The sequence below is a fragment of the Chanodichthys erythropterus genome, chromosome 16, assembly GCF_024489055.1.
Source record: "Chanodichthys erythropterus isolate Z2021 chromosome 16, ASM2448905v1, whole genome shotgun sequence".
NCBI lineage: Eukaryota > Metazoa > Chordata > Actinopteri > Cypriniformes > Xenocyprididae > Chanodichthys > Chanodichthys erythropterus.
Window position 1 is genome coordinate 11408906 of NC_090236.1, and position 20275 is coordinate 11429180.

A 20275-nucleotide genomic window follows, 5' to 3' on the forward strand; every position below is an offset into this window, starting at 1 on the left:
CATTTTGTTGCATTAAAAAAGCTTCATGTTTTTATTAGAAAGAATAAAATATGAAAACATGCATGTTTTTTTAAAATCCAAAGTAATATGAACTTGTACTAAAACATGTTCTTTTTCATTACTGGCAAAAGACATATTTTTAGAGAGTAGAAGACATACACTATATTGCCAAAGTACTGGGACACTCCTCCAAATCATTGAATTCAGTTGTTTCAATCACTTCCCTGGCCACAGTTGTATAAAATCAAGCACTAGGCATGCAGCCTGCTTCTACAAACATTTGTGAAAGAATGGGTCGCCCTCAGGAGCTCAGTGAATTCAAGCGCGGTACCGTGATAGGTTGCCACCTGTGCAGTCCATTCGTAAAATTTCCTCGCTACTAAATATTCCACGGTCAACTGTTAGTGGTATCTTAATAAAGTGGAAGCAATTGGGAACAACAGCAACTCAGCCATGAAGTGGTAGGCCACGTAAAATCACAGAGCGGGGTCAGTGCATGCCGAGGTGTGCAGAAGTCATCAACTTTCTGGAGAATCAATAGCTACAGACCTCCAAACTTTGTGTGGCCTTTAGATTAGCTCAAGAACAGTGCATAGAGAGCTTCATGGAATGAGTTTCCATGGCCGAGCTGCTGCATCCAAGCCTTACATCAAGCGCAATGCAAAGCGTCGGATGCAGTTGTGTAAAGCACGAGCCACTGGACTCTAGAGCAGTGGAGACGTGTTCTCTGGAGTGACCAATCACGCTTCTCTATCTGGCAATCCGATGGACAAGTCTGGGTTTGGCGGTTGCCGAGAGAACGGTACTTGCCTGACTGCATTGTGCCAAGTGTAAAGTTTGGTAAAGGATTATGGTGTGGGGTTATTTTTCAGGTGTTGGGCTTGACCCCTTAGTTCCAGGGAAAGGAACTCTTAATGCTTCAGCATACCAAGACATTTTGGACAATTTCATGCTCTCAACTTTGTGAGAACAGTTTGGGGATGACCCCTTCCTGTTCCAATATGACTGCGCACCAGTGCACAAAGCAAGGTCCATAAAGACATGGATGAGTGAGTTTGGTGTGGAGTAACTTGACTGGCCTGCACAGAATCCTGACCTCAACCCCATAGAACACCTTCGGGATGGATTAGAGCGGAGACTGCGAGCCAGGCCTTCTCGCCAACATCATTGCCTGACCTCACAAATGCGCTTCTAGAAGAATGGTCAAAAATTCCCATAAACACACTTCTAAACCTTGTGGAAAGCCTTCCCAGAAGAGTTGAGGCTGTTATAGCTGCAAAGGGTGGGCCAACTCCATATTAAACTCTGTGGATTAAGAATGGGATGTCATTCAAGTTCATGTGTACGTAAAGGCAGGCGTCCCAAAACGTTTTGGCAATGTATTGTATATAATTGGGATGCAACCATTGAAATAGGCTTTTGTTATAAAGTGTACTGTATGTGTGAAAGAGATCCGTCCAGAAACACTTGCTAATAGGATCCAATCAGCAGCAGAAGCGTCCAACAAAACTTGCAAAACTAAATTTGCAAACTGAATTAAAAGTTAACCAGAGTGCTGCTGTACATGTAACGAGATGAGCCCCTAAATGCTGCTTTACACAAGTACGTACTCAAATGTGTCACTACAGAAGGCGAGATGCATCCCAAGCAGCAGATTTCTACAATCTCATTATATTGAGTTAGTGCATGCCGCTACGCCAGATCTTCCTCTCCTGTTGTTCCTCATAATTTGACGTCTAGACGGATGGTGGGTTTATGCACACCTACCATTTCAGTGGATTATATGTTATATAAGGGCCTATTAAAGCAGGATAGCTGCTTCAACATCATTTCAGCATCCTTTCTTGTGGTACATTCTGATGAATATGCACTTGAGTCATTCTATGAAACAAACACTATTTATTTTAGTTGTACATTTCTGTATTTGTGAAATTGGTCACCCTGCATGTCTGTGTGTGAGTGACCTCTGAATGATGGTGCATTAGTCCATATCTGTGGGATGTTCAAATATTAAAGTATTCAACCATGCTGATGGTTTACTATTTTCATCGATAAGTTTTCTTGTATTTATTATTTATTCTTCAACCTTTTTAATTATTTAGTCATGTTAGTCATTGAGTTACTGAGACGATGATGTTGAGACCAGAATCAGGTTATTCAGAATGTGAAGTTCTGAAAGACTCCAGGAGGTACAAATCGCTCTCTAAAGTCCATATCTTTTTTTCTTTCTTCTAACTTTTTTTTTTTTTTACTATTTCTATATATATCTGTCTATTATAGCAGATCTAGGCAAGTGGAGCTGGGGGAGGTGGAGGGTTTCAGAGAAGTTCTGATTTTCATTTGCTTTTCAGAATTCTGATTCTGATTTGCTGTAGGACAAGCTTACATCAAACAATGAACCAGACTATTTAAATGTTGAGCAATCAATCCGATTGGCTGCAAAATCAGCAGGGGCCAATCAGCTTGTGTGATGCGGTAATGAAGTGATTGCTTGCAGATGGCATGTAAATGACCTATTAACTTGAATGACTGAACTATATAAATATAATATGTGTTTACAGAGCTGGGTAGTAACGGATTACATCTGGATTATGTAATCAGATTCCAAAAATCAAGTACTTGAGTACTCTGTAAACTACTTTTTAAAATACTCGTAATCAGACTACAGTTACTTTTTTATGGATTACATAATTACATATTTACACAATGGCAGTAAATTGTTCACAATTCATTGATTCTCCTAATTTTTAACGTTTATATATATATATTTTATAATAAACCTGCCACTTATATACGTTCGTGACTTCGTCTTCAAGTTTTTCTGGGGGTGAGGGGGAGGGTTGTGGAATTGTGCACAGAAATCAGCAACAACAAGAATATTTGTTTTTGTAATGTTGCTGTTTTCTAAATTTACTTAATATTAGGTAAATATGTTTTAAAATCATAAGATGTGATTTTGTTTTATTCAGTGTTACTATCAGCAAACACTAACAGGTACATTAGTGTTAGTATTTTGAAGTACATTAGTGTGCACTTTAAAAATAATCTTTTGAGGCTGTTGGTGAATAGAATAGATTTTTGGAATATATATATATATATATATATATATATATATATATATATATATATATATATATATATATATATATATATTATCAGTCAAAATAGTACAAGTTTATTTTACAATATATGTGACATCAAATAAGGGTTTGTACAAAAGTAATGTAAATGTAATCCAAAAGTAGTCAGATTACACACACACACCAAAACAAAGTAATGATAGCAGATATAAGAAATTCAAACAATATTGCTGAGCTTATTGTGTAATATGAATTTGAGCCAAAAGGTCAAAAAATAAATAAAAATACTTAATAAATAATGATAATTATTATAGAGAATAATATAATGCTGTTTCATTTTAATATTTAATATGAAACTATGAAATATATGCAGTTTATGAGAAAAAAAATGTATTTGTTTTTTTTAAATAAAATAAGGAAAATTACAAAAATGATAAAAAAAACTTAAAAGGTAGAACAATGTTGTTATAAATATTTATTTATTTATTTATTTATTTAAGAAAAAGGACAAAAAGGATAATAAGAACATTTATTTTTTAATATATTAATATATAATAATTTAAATGTATTTATTTATTTATTTATTTATTTCTGGCTGGAATATTGGAGTGGGTATAGGACAACAGGATAAAAAAAGATATAGCATTGTTATTTATTTGTTTATTTATTTATTTAGATTCTTGGTATGAATGTTGGGGTAGGAAAAAAAGGATAAAAAAAAGAACATAGATGTAAACATCGTCATTAGTCTGCATGTTCAAAAAAGGTGAAAGAAAGAAAGAAAGAAAGAAAGAAAGAAAGAAAGAAAGAAAGAAAGAAAGAAAGAAAGAAAGAAAGAAAGAAAGAAAGAAAGAAAGTGTGTTTTGTAAACTCCTTACAGGGACAAATCAGCAGAGCATCGATTGTTCTCTTTCCCTCCCAAACGAACATGCTGGCGGAGCGCTAACAGGCTAGCGCTCGGACACATTGTTGTCTGTGGCTCTGTAATGAGATGAGTGGCTGTGTTGTGTTCAGACTTCCTGCTCCTGAGGGAGAAGGCAGGAAAACGCTGCTCGTTAATTTCTTTTCTGAAGCCCAGAGTTCTCAAGGATTAATCAATGTTAACCTGCTTTATCAAAGACACTTATTTTGCAAATACAGGAACGTCCTGACAGCAGGGTCAATATCAGGAAATATCTCACAGTGTCTGTGCGCATCCGCTTCGGCTCGTTGCTGCTTCACGTTGATGGAAAATCAACCTCCACCAAACCTCTAGCCCAACAAAGAAAGCAGCCTCTGATGACACAGCTGATGCTAGTCAAGCTACAGTGTGTTTCATTTGATGGGAATGACAACGAGGCTGTGAGGGATTCAACTACAGTTACTGTTCATTGGGTTGCACTGTCTTCATGGTCATGTCTGATATTCACAGCCAGTGTCTGGAGTTTTATACTGACATGTATTTTTAATGTTTCGTTGACCTTGAGAGATCCCTTACTTCCTTCTCTTCATATAGACCACGTTTGTTTACAAACGAACTGAAATAGAGATATTTTCAACATGTCAACTACACCATTAAATAAATAAATCCATTTATTTCTCTCATGCCAGAGACAGTGGTTTGAGTCCCGCTCGGAGTGGGTCGAGTAGGACAGGTTACATTTGGTGCCGTGACCCGGATGGGAGTGAGGTTTTGGGGGGGGAGTGTAATGTAAGCCAGTAAGAGCTGTGCATGTAAACCTCACTCCCCTGGCCTCAAGAGGTGCGCTAGCGACTCACACTAGAGGCTGCGGTCTTTGACATCCTTGTTGGCGTGCCCGCCTCCCATGCCGCGGACTCCGGTTCGAATCCTGCTCGGAGCGGGTCGACTAGGACCGGCTACATTAGAATGTATCGGCATACGTCCTTGTTTAGAGCGATATTCAGATGTTTTTGGGATGTTTATGTATACATCCGCTCTCTTAGAACTTTTATCAGATCTTTGTACACAAATATGATCATTTAAATAGAATGTATATCTTTCCAGATGATTCATAGAGATCTCCGTAACACACGTGGTGAATGTTACGCAAAATTCTGTGATGACCTGAATAAATAAAATGTTTATAGATAATGTTCAGGAGAAGAGAAATGCATCTCAAACTATATTAGAAAAATAAGGAAGGTTTTTACTGCCACGAGCTGCTAGATGATCAACGATTATCTGTCATGATGTGATGTGGGTTTCAGTGATCCGGGTTACGAGAGCTGTCAGTCAGCCTGGATTCGCAATCTATAGATACGCCATCCATCAAACGCTCCCGTCATTGGTCACCTCAGGCTAAGTGTTGATAAACGGAGCAGGAGTTTGATGTTCTGATTGGCTAAAGCGCCTGAGGGGTGGAGACTTCTCTTCTGAATGATGCTGTTGTTCTCAAACTGCATTTAACACCTGCTTTGATCTCACCTTCATCTGAGTGATGGAGGAGAGATGAACAGGACAAGGAGGAGCGATGTTTACCCCAAACCCTACATCTGTCTCTCTCTCTCTCTCTCTCTCTGTGTCTGTCTGTCTTGAAGGTGTCAGATGTGAAATGTGCTCATCTCTGTGGTTATCTGACATGGCAGCTCTGTGTGTATGTGTGGTCAGACGGATTGAAATATTTCTGAAGAACAGAACCGCAGGCTGTCTCTCGCTCTCTGTAGGTCTCCTCTCCTATACTGTAGTTCATATACATTAAACATCTGTGACCTCTGTCAATTTTTCTTTTTGTAGGAATGTTCCAGATTCAATACAAGTTAAAATCATGTGACACTGAAGACTGGAGTAATGATGCTGAAAATTCAGCTTTGCATCAGAGAAATATATTTCATTTTCAAATATATTCAGATATAAAACAGTTACTTTGAATTGCAATAATATTTCACAATATTACTGTTTTTACTATATTTTTGATCAAATAAATGCAATCTTTGTGAGCATAAGAAAAACAATCTTACCGACCCCAAACTTTTGAACGGTACTGAATGGTTTTCTTAGAAGGTAGCTGACTATGCAGACCATAGACAGATGACTAGGGTTGAATACAGAGCTTAAGTGCAAGTCTTCCTCCTGATAGCTCACGTCTCTCTTTTTCTCGCTGTCTTTCACACTGTCAGGTCTCCGGTAGCTGTAGTTTTATCTGAGCGGCAGAGGGTCCATTAAAGCCCCTGGTTCAGGTGATTACAGCATTTGTAAAGGGTTTAAATGCACACAGGCGGTGTTGGGTTTCTGCCCTCGGGGACGGAAGATAAGCAGAACCCTCTGGAGATCCACCCTCCCTCTCCTCATTAACGCCACACTTCTAGATGCTTCCCCTGGTTTTGTGCTGTATCAATAGGCGGCCGGCGCTTTCTCCTGAACATAATTACAGAGCTCATAGAGTCAGCAGGGCAAGATATAGTCCTGGGAGTTTATTTACCCTCAATTTTGGGGAATCATAAAGAAAATAAGCTCCTTATTAAAAAGCCGGCTATTGTTTGGCTGAAACGGTGTAATTATGGGTTAGAGAGGTTAGACACACTGCCATGTCGTGGAGGAAGAAAATCTAATGGTGCTGATGAAGATCATGATGAGAAGCTTTAGTTGCAGACAAATTAAACCAGTCTTCAATGTAATAATCACATGTAAAAGTCATATGTAATAATTTGTTGTGTAATTCGTTGTCCCAGTTATTGAACTGACCTGGACCAACACTGGACTTGAGCTGCATTTTTAATTTGCATTATTTCCCTCTTTATTACTGTGAAGCTGCTTTAAAATAATCTGTATTTTATAAAGCGCTATAAATAAATGCGACTTGACACTGTACTGAGTGACAGGTTGATTCCCTCAGAAGCTGTTGTCTGGTGTGATAGTATGTTTGTTGACCTGACGGTCCACTGGGGATGATCATATGTCACTGTCTTTTAGGGGTCAGTTGTTTCTTTCCATGTTTGCTTTCTTATTCCTTTACCTCATTTTCATTGATCATCTGCTTATTTTTTCATGCGATTTCAATAATAGTTTTTACATGCAGATGTGATTTCTGCACAAAGCTCCACCCATTTGTCACTATATTGATATTAAAGATGTGCTTATTTTAACATGTGACCACCCACATTCACACAACCTATTCATTATTCAACAACTCAACCCATCCTGATGAACGAGAGCATGAACTATGCCATAACAGAGGTCATTTACAAATAGACCTTTTTGAAGGTACGGTAGTAAAAACGTGTAAATCGATTTGATTGCATGCCATTTTAAAATAATTTATTCACTATTTTTAATTTCATTTTAAATTAACATGTAAAAGTCAGGTTAATATGAAGATATATTTATATTTTTACATTTATTACTTATGTCTATAACAGGTTTAATTCTTTATTCAACTATAATTTTATGTTTTCATATTATTTTGTTTTCATATTTATTCATTTTAATCCATATTAGTCATATTAATCTTACTTTTAAATTATTTTTTTTCAATGTTTTAATTATTTTTATGGTTTATATGATTTAGATTTTTATGTTTGACTATATTATTCTTCTTCCTTAGTATGTCCATTAAGTAAATTTACATATAAAAGTATTATAAAATTACTTAATAAATTATGTATGAATAAATGTTTGAATAGGAATTCTACTCTAATTGTATTTCCTATTCTTTATTCATTCCTTTTATTCTATTTGAAGTATAGTAACATTCTTTTTTTTTTTTTTTTTTTTTTTATGATTTACATATAGAATTCTTAGTAACATTAGCCAAGCCTATATATATATATATATATATATATATATATATATATATATATATATATATATATATATATATATATATATATATATATATATATATATATATATATATATATATATATATATATATATATATATATATATACAATTGTTAAATTAGTTTAAATATATTTAGATTTCTTTATTATTCTTAATTCTTTATTATGTCTATGTAAAGCATTTTCTATTACAAATGAGGTGCTAAATAACCTGTCTTACCTTCAGGATGAAAGTGGGAAAGAGGGTTGAAAGTGGTCATGTAAAACTATATCACGAGTGTTTTTAGCACAAGAAACCTTGACTAATGTTATAAATGGACTTCAGGGAAGCACAGAATATGGCCTTTTAACGTTTACCTGCTTCACTTTACTGCAGCACTAATGCTTGAAGTCATTACTGCCTGCAATAGACTTCGTTCCAGCCACATGAAACCATATGCATATTTTACACACTCGGGTCCGTGTCATAATTCTCAGTTAGAGAATCCATCTCTCTCTTTCAACAAACGATTTCCCTGCAGTAGAAAGAGGTCCAGTAATGGTGTGGACTTGAAGATCATAGCACATTCATTATTTACCGATCTTAAATCTGCAGCATTAAGAGCCCAAAGCGTTTTAAAGGATCCATGGATGTGTTTACTGGATTCTGGGCCTGAATAAATAGGCTGTTAAGATGCAGCCATGTACTGTAGATCCGGCTCTGATTAAACAGACTTCTGACGTGTCCAGGGAATATCAGGCAATCTTTCCCTGTTAGACAGATAGTTCACATCCCTCATCTGAGAGGTTTTCTTCACCCATTTTCTTGTTTCTTTGTGGTTAAAGTGGGAGTTAGTGAGTGTTTGTTTTGCTGTCCTCTAAAGGAGCTGTCTATCTAGGCATCAAGGTTTTTAAAGGAGACCTATTACTCCCCTTTTTTCAAGATGTCATATAAGTCTTAGGTGTCCCCAGAGTATTTCTGTGACAATGCAATTTCCCACAGATCATTTACTATACCATGGAAGCAAAAACACACTTTTTTTTTTTTTTTTTTTTGCAATTGAGCAGCTGCTTCCCGCCCCCTTTTCCAGAAGAGGGCAGTGCCTTTACAGCTCTTGTCTCGGATACTCCAGCAACAACAAAACAGAAGAAACAGTATGGGGCTGTTTCCACAGAACACTTTTTTTGCGTCCCACTGTGCTGCTTTTCCATCAAACGCTTCTATCTAGCGCTTTAACATAGAAAAGCGATGGAAATATAGTGCTGTGGAATGTAAAAACACGGTATGTGTTCATTGAAACAGCCAACAACAAAACATTTAGATTGTTTATTAAGTAGATGAGACATTTTTGTGTTTCCACTAGCTGCTCTAGTGAGGAGATACACATGGCGGACTGTGTAAAGCTCACTCAGGGGAGGAGCTAAGTAAATAGGGCAGATTCTGTCACCAGTCGTCGGTGGGGCCTGTTACATTGTGATGTCACAATGTATAGAAAATGCAAACAACTTATTTTGAGACGCTGTTTATGATTTATGGGGAATATAAACAACCATGGACCCTGGTTCTAATCGGATCCACTGCGTCTAGCATCCTTAGTAGGTAGCTGTAGTGAGACATCTTTTGTGTGTTGAAGTGTGTGTGTGTATTCCAGCTAAAACGAGTAAGCGGGTGTTGAAGTGTGTGTGTGTGTGTGTGTGTGTGTGTGTATGTGTGGAGGTAGAGCTAGCATCATTTACATATAAATGAGAGTTTGCTGATCACATGTGCTATGACCCCATTCATTCTGATGGTCAGACACTCTCAGTGCGGCAGGTGCCACTGGCGCTGAAATTATACTCATGCACTCGCCCTCCAGCACCCAGCACTCATTTGTGATGCGTTTCCTGCCTGACAGGAAGTCAGGGGTGCAAAGAGCAGGTCACTGGCATTTGGCGTCTGCCGCATTATAGCTTGGCACCAATCAGTGTAACATTTAAGTGGGAAGTGTGTGTGTGTGTTTTCATACTTGAGTGTGTAATGTGTGCCTGTGTTTTCGTCAGAAGCACTGATGCGTGAGAAGCTTGTCACTAGAGGAAGCTTGATGGGAGAATTTAGGGCCTATACTAAAGAATGTGTAGCATTCAAATTGTATATTAAAGTGATGACATCATTGTAATATTTGCATACAGATATTGCCATTTTTTATGCATACAGAATAGTGATTGGTCTTGTCTTCTTTGCATATATTTAATCATTTATAGTTGCTTTACTCATTAAAATGGCAGGCTTGATGTGGACTTGCGATCTTGTATGAAAGCTTAGGACTAAAATCTGAAACTTTATCACTATTCTTTTGTTGCCTTGGAGGCACTTTCAAGACAGTACATCTTTCGGGAAATGCAGATCTGGTTATAAAAAACAAACAAATCAGTTTTTATTATCAGCAGATACGTGTCAGAGAAGTCTCTCCTCAGAGGCGTTCTGCTCTAGTTCTCGTCACGGGTGTAAACAGGAGTGAGTGTGAATGAGTGTAATCCTGTCCTTCCTCTTACAGACTCACCCGTCACTCTCCCCGGCTGTCGACTTCGCCCTCTCTCTCTCTCTCTCTCTCTCTCGATTCGACTCGTCCTCTCACATCACAGCTGTCATATCTCGGGCAGAGCGACGTGAGGGGATGTAATTCTCAGTGACAGCTGTGCTGTTTAAATGCAAACACATATGCATAAGCCTGCAGCCAAAGCATGCGCTCTGTCACTGGAGCCGAAGGAAACTGCGTCCATTCATCCATCCGCCATTCTATCTATCTATCTATCTATCTATCTATCTATCTATCTATCTATCTATCTATCTATCTATCTATCTATCTATCTATCTATCTATCTATCTATCTATCTATCTATCTATCTATCTATCTATCTATCTATCTATCTATCCATCCATATGTCCACAATTCGATCTATCTATCTATCTATCTATCTATCTATCTATCTATCTATCTATCTATCTATCTATCTATCTATCTATCTATCTATCTATCTATCTATCTATCTATCTATCTATCGGTTTGTTTGTCTGTCCATCCATCATCCATCCATACATTCGACCACCATTCTATCTATCTATGTATCTATATATGTATCTATGTATCTATCTATCTATCTATTGGTTTGTCTGTCCATTCATCCCTCCAACCATCCATCCATCTGTCTGTCCGTCAGTCAGTCTGTCCGTCCATCCGTCATCCATCCATCTCCATCCATCTCCATCCGTCCGTCCGTCAGTCCATCCATCCATCCATCCATCCATCCATCCATCCATCCATCCATCCATCCATCCATCCATCCATCCATCCATCCATCCATCCAAATCACATGGTGTTCGACCAACATGAGGGGGAGTAAATGAAGACAGAAGAGTCATTTTGGGTGAACTATCCCTCCAGTGTTACCTTCTCATCTCTGTCTTCCACAGTTTAAACACACACTCATAATATTGCATACATTCACAGCCTTGTTTGACTTGCACATGAGCCGAGGAGGAAGCTGTGCGCAGAGCAAAGGCGAATTAACACGGTGAGAGTACAAACAAGCAGATCTGCAGCGCAGCAGAAGCTCTTCCCCGGGCTATTCTCCATTCTGCTATGTAGACATTTCTCTCTGCTGAGTCTTACAGAAGTGTGAATATGAAATCTGGTGTAAAAACAGTTTTCATTGTGTAGGATCTGGCCTCCGTTCGCCTCAAACCACTATCTAGTCTCTCGTCCCTTCTCATTTCCTCTTCCCTCCTTCAATCCCATCAGTTTTCCTTGATTTCGCTCTACCTCAGTCTTGTCATGTGTGTCTTTGGCTGTCTTTCTCCCTTTCTGTCTCTCTTGAACACTTGTAGAGGAGAATTTTATTGCTTAGATGCTTTCATGCTTTCATAGCTTCAGTTATTTTTCTTTTGAAGTAACATCTCTACCTCAGATATTTCTCTTAAAATTCCTTAAAGGAACTAAAATGAGACAATTAGTTGAGTTCATATCGAGATCTTTGATTTGCAGACTATAGTATATTGGCAAATCCGAGCCACTTCTGAAACTCTAGAGACAATTTTAAGCTAATTAATGTTATGTTTTTCTAAGGAGCAACATCTGCAAAACTGATTATTATTATTATTATTATCATTTTCTAGAAGAAGAAACCGAGATATAAAAGAGATCTTAATGTTCTATCTGTATTTCTCCTATGGGCTGTCTTTCTCTTCATTAACTCTCTCATACGGTGTGTGTGACCTGGATTAGAGGAGTGTGTTGTTGTTGCCTGCAGTCACATGCAGTCATCTTCCATGTGTCTGTATACAGCCGTGTGTGTGTGTCTGTGTGTGTTTCTGTTGTATTGATTTTATTTTGGAGCAGAGCAGGATGTGTTTTAGCTGGGCCTTGAGGGACAAACAGAGAGACAGAGAATGTGAGAAGAAGAAATCTAGAGAGCGGCTCACTCGCCTACAGCTAGTGTTGGTGTTGATGTCAGCAGATCACATGAACATGAAAATCCACACACCTGTCTATTACTGTGATTCCAGTGCTGTCACTAGCACCAATAATGAGCTCCTGAAGCAGAAGTGCTTGTATATGTACACTACCATTCAAAAGTTTGGGGTCAGTAAGTTTTTTTTTAAGAAATTAATACTTTTATTCAGCAAGGGTCCATTAAGTTGATCAAAAGTGACAGTAAAGACATTTATAATATTATAAAAATATCAATTTCAAATAAATGCTATTCTGAACTTTCTGTTCATCAAGGAATGCTAAAAAAATGCATAATGGTTTCCACAAAAATATTATTCAGCACAACTGTTTTTAACATTGGTAATCATAAATGTTTCTTGAGCAGCAAATCATCATATTAGAATGATTTCTGAAGGATCATGTGACACTGAAGACCAGAGTAATGATATATATATATATATATATATATATATATATATATATATATATATATTTTTTTTTTTTTTTTTTCAATATATACCTATAGAAAACAGTTCTTTTAATTAGTATTACTATTTCAAAATACAACTGTTTTTACTCCATTTTTTAAATCAAATAAATAGGCAAATAAATTCAGCCAAAAGCAATAAAGATTCAGAGCAAAATTGTGGAATCTTGTTTCCGCCACTAAATAAAAAATAAAAAAGGTAATGTCGACTTTTTATCTCACAATTCTGACTTTTTTTCTCGGAATTGCATGATATCAGCTCGCAGTTTCGGCTTATGATGTCCAAATTGCAAGATACAAATTTGCAATTTGCAAGTTATAAAGTCAGTAACGGTGCCTTTTTGGTGCCTTTTGGTTTTTGTTCAGTGCTAACTTACAAACTTCTGATTGGTCATTGCGTTCAAGAGATCAACAGATATGTTTGTGATTGGGTACATTGCTCAACGCTGCAAAAACACATTTAAAATAGAAAGCTTTGATGCTCTGCAGAGCTCAAACACAGAAATGCACTGGATCGAATGAATGGAGATTTACTTCCAGAACCTGGCTGTTGCACTCTATGGTCATTATTCAAAAAATCTGACCAATCAGAATCCGGAATTCCAAATTATATTATTCTATATTAACACCACTGAAATACTGATGTTGCATTACAAACAGCTTCTTCAAGATGTCTGACTCGAGGGAGCTATCATTTGACAGGTAGGAAAGACACTTCTAATGATCAATAATGAACAAAAGTCCCTAATAAAATGTGATCAAGTGCAGTTTTGATAGTGAGCGCTCAATTCTGGAAGACTTTCAGACCCTCATGATTTCAGATTAACTCTTTTTTGTGTTAAGCCTCAATCCTTCACTAACCCACACAACAGCCTCACCTTTGCTTCCAACCATCTGCTTTAATCAATCCTGCTGTGGTGTTATCTAAATAAAGTCTTTTCACTGAGTGAGTTTGAGGTCTTGGACGTCTTTCAGTGGCCGCCGGCTCACCGAGAGCTCCTCTCACCCTGTTCAATCTGAGTTGTAGGGAGCGCAATCAATACGTCCATTAATTCTACTTAGCTGCGCTGTGCGCTACAACCAGGGGCTGGAGGCCACACAAAGGCAGGTGCGATTGAATGGCTGACCTTTTGAAGCCAAGACCCTCGCATTGATCCGCTGTATTCATGACAGTTGAGTGAGGGGGACGCAGCGCTCTGCAATGGATGGCTTAAAGTGATAGTTCACCAAAAAATCCAAATTTGGTCTTTTTTTACTCAACCTCGTATATTTTTCCAAAAACATTATTTCTTCAATTGGTAAAATGAATGGAAAACTTTACCTGATCATGGTATCCATGCAGAAGAATGATTTCTCATGCGAGTGCTGGGTTGTCCCGCCCCTGCGCCAGTAAACACGTCATCAGAATTTCATGGTAACTTTACAGCTCAAATAACAGATTTTACTGAAGAATTCATTAACAAAAGTACAAGCTTCACATTTCTGCTTTGTTTGCATTCTTGATTTTCATTGTAAATGCATTTCAGGTTATGCGTACATGTGACAGATGGCGAGTCGTTTCTTCATCACAGCCTTCATTTCACTCTCTAAATAACAAGATAATGAATCTCACCACTGAACATCCACTTGAGTCTGTTGTACACTATGCTGTACTTAACTGTAAGTGTCCCATGTCCTTCAAAAATCCCCCATATATATAATTTATTTTTATTTTATTTTATTTTTTTCATTCTTTGATGAATAGAAAGTTCAAAAGAACATTTATTTGAAATTGAAATCTTTTGTAACATTATAAATGTTTTATATATAATTTAATTAATGCATCCTTGCCGAATAAAAGTATTAATTTTTTTAGGAAAAAAAAAAAATCTGATCCTAAATTTTTTATCTGTATTATGTCAGTTAAAAAAAAAAACAAATACTGTCATCTTTCCAACATGAACTCTACTGACAGTTTGGGAGCTGAAAAACTGCTGCCCATTCACAGTAATGCTTACCTTTTCTTCAGTTGAAATTATTGATGAAAAGCAAGACCATTTTCATTACATGTCCACTTGCAACTACTTAACCATAATAAAATGGTTAAATCAACCATATTCCGTAAATTGGATCACCTTTTTGAGAGATTAATTGCATTGAGTAAATATATATATATATATATATATATATATATATATATATATATATATATATATATATATATATATATATATATATATATTTTTTTTTTTTTTTATTATATTCAGATTATAAGGGTTTACTTAAGTCATGTATCAATAGGCTATACCGCGATGTTACCATGAGATACCATAACTGTACCATCGCCTTGACATGTCATCCTGCTGGATAACACAGCCCTGTGTGTGTGTGTGTGTGTGTGTGTGTTTTCCTGAAAGTGTTAGCAGCAGTGAAATGCTAATAGGTTTTCATCCCGCTCTGGAGACATTAAAATGAGTGGTTTCCTTGCAGCCGTGAGGGGTCACCGCTCACAGGACGTCCCCCGATGATGAGCGACCCAATCAGTGACCCGCAATGCGCTCTCACCTGTGCATCCTCACACAAGAGTGTGTACATTCACATGAAAGTGTTTGTGCTCTGATGTGTGCATGCAGACACCTGTGTCTATGTGCTACATCTCATTACATAAGCAAAGGCGGGGGTTTAAGTGATGGTTGCGTCAGTATCATCAATAATTTGATCTATTTAGCTCATCAACTGTTCATTTACTGTCATGAATTTCTGCCCAAATGTGTTCAGCAGTCAGATTATTCCTAGTAAATTAAACTAAAAGAAATTATACTAAATGTACAGTGATTGAAAAGAGTGAGCTGAAAAAAAAAAAGAAAAAAAAAAACTAGTAGAAAGTGTGTAATGTTGCTGTTTGAGCATGAAAAAGTTGCAAAGTCCCTCCAGCAGGAGTGATTCTCTACATCAGTGTCAGTGTTTCTGAACTCCCTGAAACGCCTCCATTGTAATCTGGAGTTTTCTTCCGGGAACAAACACGTCACAATATTCCTCCTTTAAATAATTCACGCACAGAATAAAGGGGCAGGGCCTGGTTGAGTTAGTTAGTAGTGTGTTGAAACTTGCAGTTGTGGTAAGAGACGGGACATTTCCAAAACATGCTTAAAGTGCTTGACCAATAACAACACACTGTTCCAGCCGACCAATCCGAGCACATTGTGCTTTTCAGAAGGAGGGGCTTCATAGGGACAGGAACTAAACAGAGTGTTACTGACAGACTGGGAAGAGAGGAGCTGCAGCAATGTCAAATATGTGAAAAATAATGCGTTTTTTCAACATTCAAGCATGAAAAACTATTCTAGTAGAGCTCAAAGACAAAATGTGTGTGTGTTCCTTCACTCACAGGAAAAGCATTTGTAAACAGGGATTCCGTAAAGTGGAAGTCCTGTATAAATTATGTGGTGTCTGTGTTTTTGCCCAGAATTGTGCTGCGGTCATCAGTTATACAGGGCAGCTGTAAGTACATGAGAATAAACATTACATGCGTCCAGATTTATGTATTTACTATAGCATGTGTGTGTGCAGACAGGTGGATCGTTTGTCTTTATGACAGCACTTTTATGACAGTTATTATTATAAAATGAGCACCATAAAGCATAATTGAGCACTGACAGGCGCATGCTGGTCTGTGAAAACACTGAGCCGCTTCATGTGGGAGCAGTTTGGTGGTAACAGGCTGTACATTGAAGATAATGTTACTGTAATATATATTGAGAAACGATATGAATCGAAGACGAGATGTCTGGCAGTGTGGGGTAAAAATCTGTCCCCTGTGTGATTCTGCTGTCTGTGGTTGAGACATTGCCGTCTTCAATGCTGTTTCTTTTTTGGACAGTATGTGGTTTATTGAGCATTTCTCTGAAATGTTGTTCTATTGAGGCACGATGTTTACAACAATTAAACCCTCTTCTTACAAAAAAATATGCTCATATTGCCATGTTTTATTGACATATAAGAACACATTTGTTTGAATATGGTACCATTGTATAGTCTGGCTATCACCAGACCAAGCTCAATTTAAAATTGAACATTGGTCTGGGGAGTTTGCTATGTATTTCCTACTGCACAAGAGGCGTGATCAACGAGCATTAGTCACGCAATTGGATAGTCCTTCAACCAATCAGATCAACGGTCCGGGTGACGTACTTTTGCAGAGCGATGCGAAAACTCGTCATCATAAGTCGTTGCTAGCTCCTACGTCATAGATGCGCCGATGTTTATCACACACTTCTAAAGGCCAATTCACACCGCACCGACAACACTCGTCTGTTGGCGTCTGTTGGAGTCGGTTTTCACCCGACTGAACATGTTTAATCGGCGTTTGTCGGGTCGTGGAATGTCTGCGCGGTGTGAACAGTTTTCCAACAGACGGCAACAAACTCTGGCGTAATCTGACCTGGCCACTAACCGTTGCCATGACGATGAGGCAAGTCCCCTGCAAAGACAGCTGTTTGATCGCGCCTGCGCCTCACACACACAGCAAAGCAGTGGAAACCTGACATCGCAGCTTGTTCATTATAAAAAATAAAATACTGTTAAAAAAAAATAAAATATACAAAAGGTACAATAGTCCATAGTGCAATCCGTGCCATTGAGCAAGAGCAGCTGCTCCACTTCACCGAAAGAGAGAGGTAACGTTAACCATGAGAGCAACGCAGGTTTACCTTCAGTTTCGTTTTTAATAATTCGTTTTGGCTTGTTTAGCTACATGGTTGTATATGCTTATGGGTCTCGTTAATAAAAAGGCTCGCACTAAAAAAAATTGTTTGTTGGTGCGGTGTGAATTGGCCTTTTAAGATGCCATCGATAGCTTTAGTGATCTCTGCTGCTTGGGCGACAGCTATTTTTTTGCATTTGTCTTCAGTTCTTCGCATAAGACAAAGGAGACGAGCCTGCGTGTTTCCTCAGGAGACCCTGGTTTATACAGAACATACAATACTGATGAATAAGCACGCAAACTGAATGCACTTTTTGTTTATATCATGAAACGTACACGTATTTATGGACGTAACCACAACAAAACAATACATTAATCAGGCATGCAGCAAAAAGACAAGTTAGCTGCCACCGGATTTGAATTTATGTTGTCAAATCAACGCGGGTTTCAATAAAATATAAAAAAATATGTTGTGGAACTATAAAGTAAAAAACATTAGCGAACTGTTTTCATAGCGATTTTAACAAATCTTTTTTCAGAGAACATAACCGTATACATGAACACAAGATTAAAGGCAACATAAAACAAGTGATTATTTATTACTAAAATACGGTTTACCGTAAAAAAAAATCTTAAATTTATGGGTCTCTCTGCTCTCTCTGCCATGTTGGAAATTTATCATACCCCTTCGTCTGAAGTGTGGTCCCGAAAAATCTTCGTTTGAAGGGCTACCTGGCCCTTCCCCCTACCCTTCCCCTCCAACCAAATGAGAATTGGGACACCCCTACACCTTCACGTGAACGCGCGAAACAAAGGGGAAGGGGTAAGGGGTAGAATTGGGATTGGGCCTTATTTTGTATTGGTTTGTAGCATTGATCCACGGTTTGCAGAAGCAGCAATGGCATTGAGCGATTTTTGCAGGTTGTGCAAAAAAACATGAAAGTGATCGGTATTTACACCCACTCGAGCAATTTGTTTGCTAACTAAAGAAGTCATTCAGCATCGTCGAGAGTTTAAAAGGCGACTCTGATACTATTCTGGTTCAGTGTAAATGAATGCGGAATATAGCCGCCCTAAACTACGTCATTGTCATGACAACCAAAAAGAATTCCAGTCAGCTCAGGCGGTGCAAGATTCAAGAAGCAGGGAGACGAAACATATAGAGCAAATAATAAAAATATTGTCTATCATCAAGGGGCATTGAAGTAAAAGAGTCCTGTACTCACATCGTGAAGCAAACCACCAAAATAACAACAGAGAATCATTGTGTGTCATTAATCGCTGTTTGTAATCTTCCTATGAAGAGACTGTCGGATCAACGCTCTGCTACATTTCTCTCAGATAAGGTAAATGCTTAACACAATCGGTGTCACTGTGATTGTGCATTGTTATTTTGGAGTGACGGTTGTGCGAGAGACGGGTAGATCAGATAGAGTTTGAAAGCTGCTTGCCGTCACTTCTCTATCGTCATCGTGTTATACCCGCTAATAGCGAGCAAGGTGGATAAGCCAGTCTGTGATTGGTTCCCGCAAAAGTGTAACAGCGCAGAAGAAATGAATGCACGGGCTTCCAGACTGAGTTGCCGAGCGAAATCAAATCGCCAGCAGATCAGGCTGGGTTTACCCAGACTAACCATGGTATTCTATTAAATAAATATAGTGTAATATTATAGTTCACTGGGATCTTTTTGACAACGCTGTACGCGAAAAAAGCAAAGGAACCACTTTTCCATTTTTAGCACATCATTATTGTGTAAATGTACCTTCAGAAATATTTTGTATTCACCAGACTGCATGCATTGTAACAAAGCTCTTTAATGTGACATTCCTAATTACGACTTCAGAAGTGGGAAGAAAGACCTTCCGACTAGTACATGTATCCTGTGTAATATATGGTGCTGCTATTGACACCACAACCTGTGATGTATGCTGCAAATGGAAAGAGAAAACGGCTCAATTTTCTCAATTCACCTCCCATTGGTGAGTGTGGCGCGAAATGTATTTTGGACCCTGAGTGAAAGTATAGCAATCCTGTTTCGGGATGTAGAAAAAATGGTTTGTGAGAATCCAACCCTTTTTGAGGTCTGCGTAGGCCTGCAGGGTTGTATTGTGTGTTGTTATTGTGTATCGCTCCTGTACGGCTCGTCTCCTAAGTGAGCGATAGGTCCCCATTAGCGCTGATGTTGACTTCCTGTCGCGGCTGTGGCCCGTCTCACCTGCTGCTTCCTGTTGCGACTCAGCCCCCTGTGTGCCGTCGCCGTGACAACTCCATACAGGAGAGTCTTTCATCACCACTGCCACAGCGATGTCGCCACGGGCAACCACACAGCTCACCTGCTCTCTGTACATCTTCATTTTTCTAACTGTACCGCTTTTGCTCGCTCCTGCTCTCCTCACCCTCCCTTTTCTCCTTGCCAAGAATTGCTATTGCTTTTACATTGAACTAATGTTGTATAATATATATATTTTTTTTACATGCAAGTTCGGATAAATGTTCATTGCTTTTATTTATAATTGTTTATTTTTGTTCTTCTTTTGTTGTAATTGAAGTTTTTATGAAGTAAAAAAAAAAAACTAGGTTTTCCATGGGGTTGCTATGCATTTGTTTTTGTATTTGAGGTGGTTGCCAGGGGGTTGCTATGCATTTGTTCATGTGTTTGAGGTGGTTGCCAGGGGGTTGCTATGCATTTGTTCATGTGTTTGAGGTGGTTGCCAGGGGCTTGCTATGTGGTTGGTGTTCTGAGCAGTTGCTAGGGTGTCAAAAGATTGTGGCAAGTGTTAGGTGGTTCCCAGGAAGTTGC

At 38.2% G+C, this 20275-nt stretch overlaps 1 protein-coding gene across 5 annotated transcripts in view; it reads left to right on the forward strand.

The window, feature by feature from the left end:
* The window catches only part of LOC137003917 (CUGBP Elav-like family member 5), a 176332-nt gene that overhangs the window by 61401 nt on the left and 94656 nt on the right, over window positions 1–20275 (forward strand). The window lies entirely within an intron of this gene.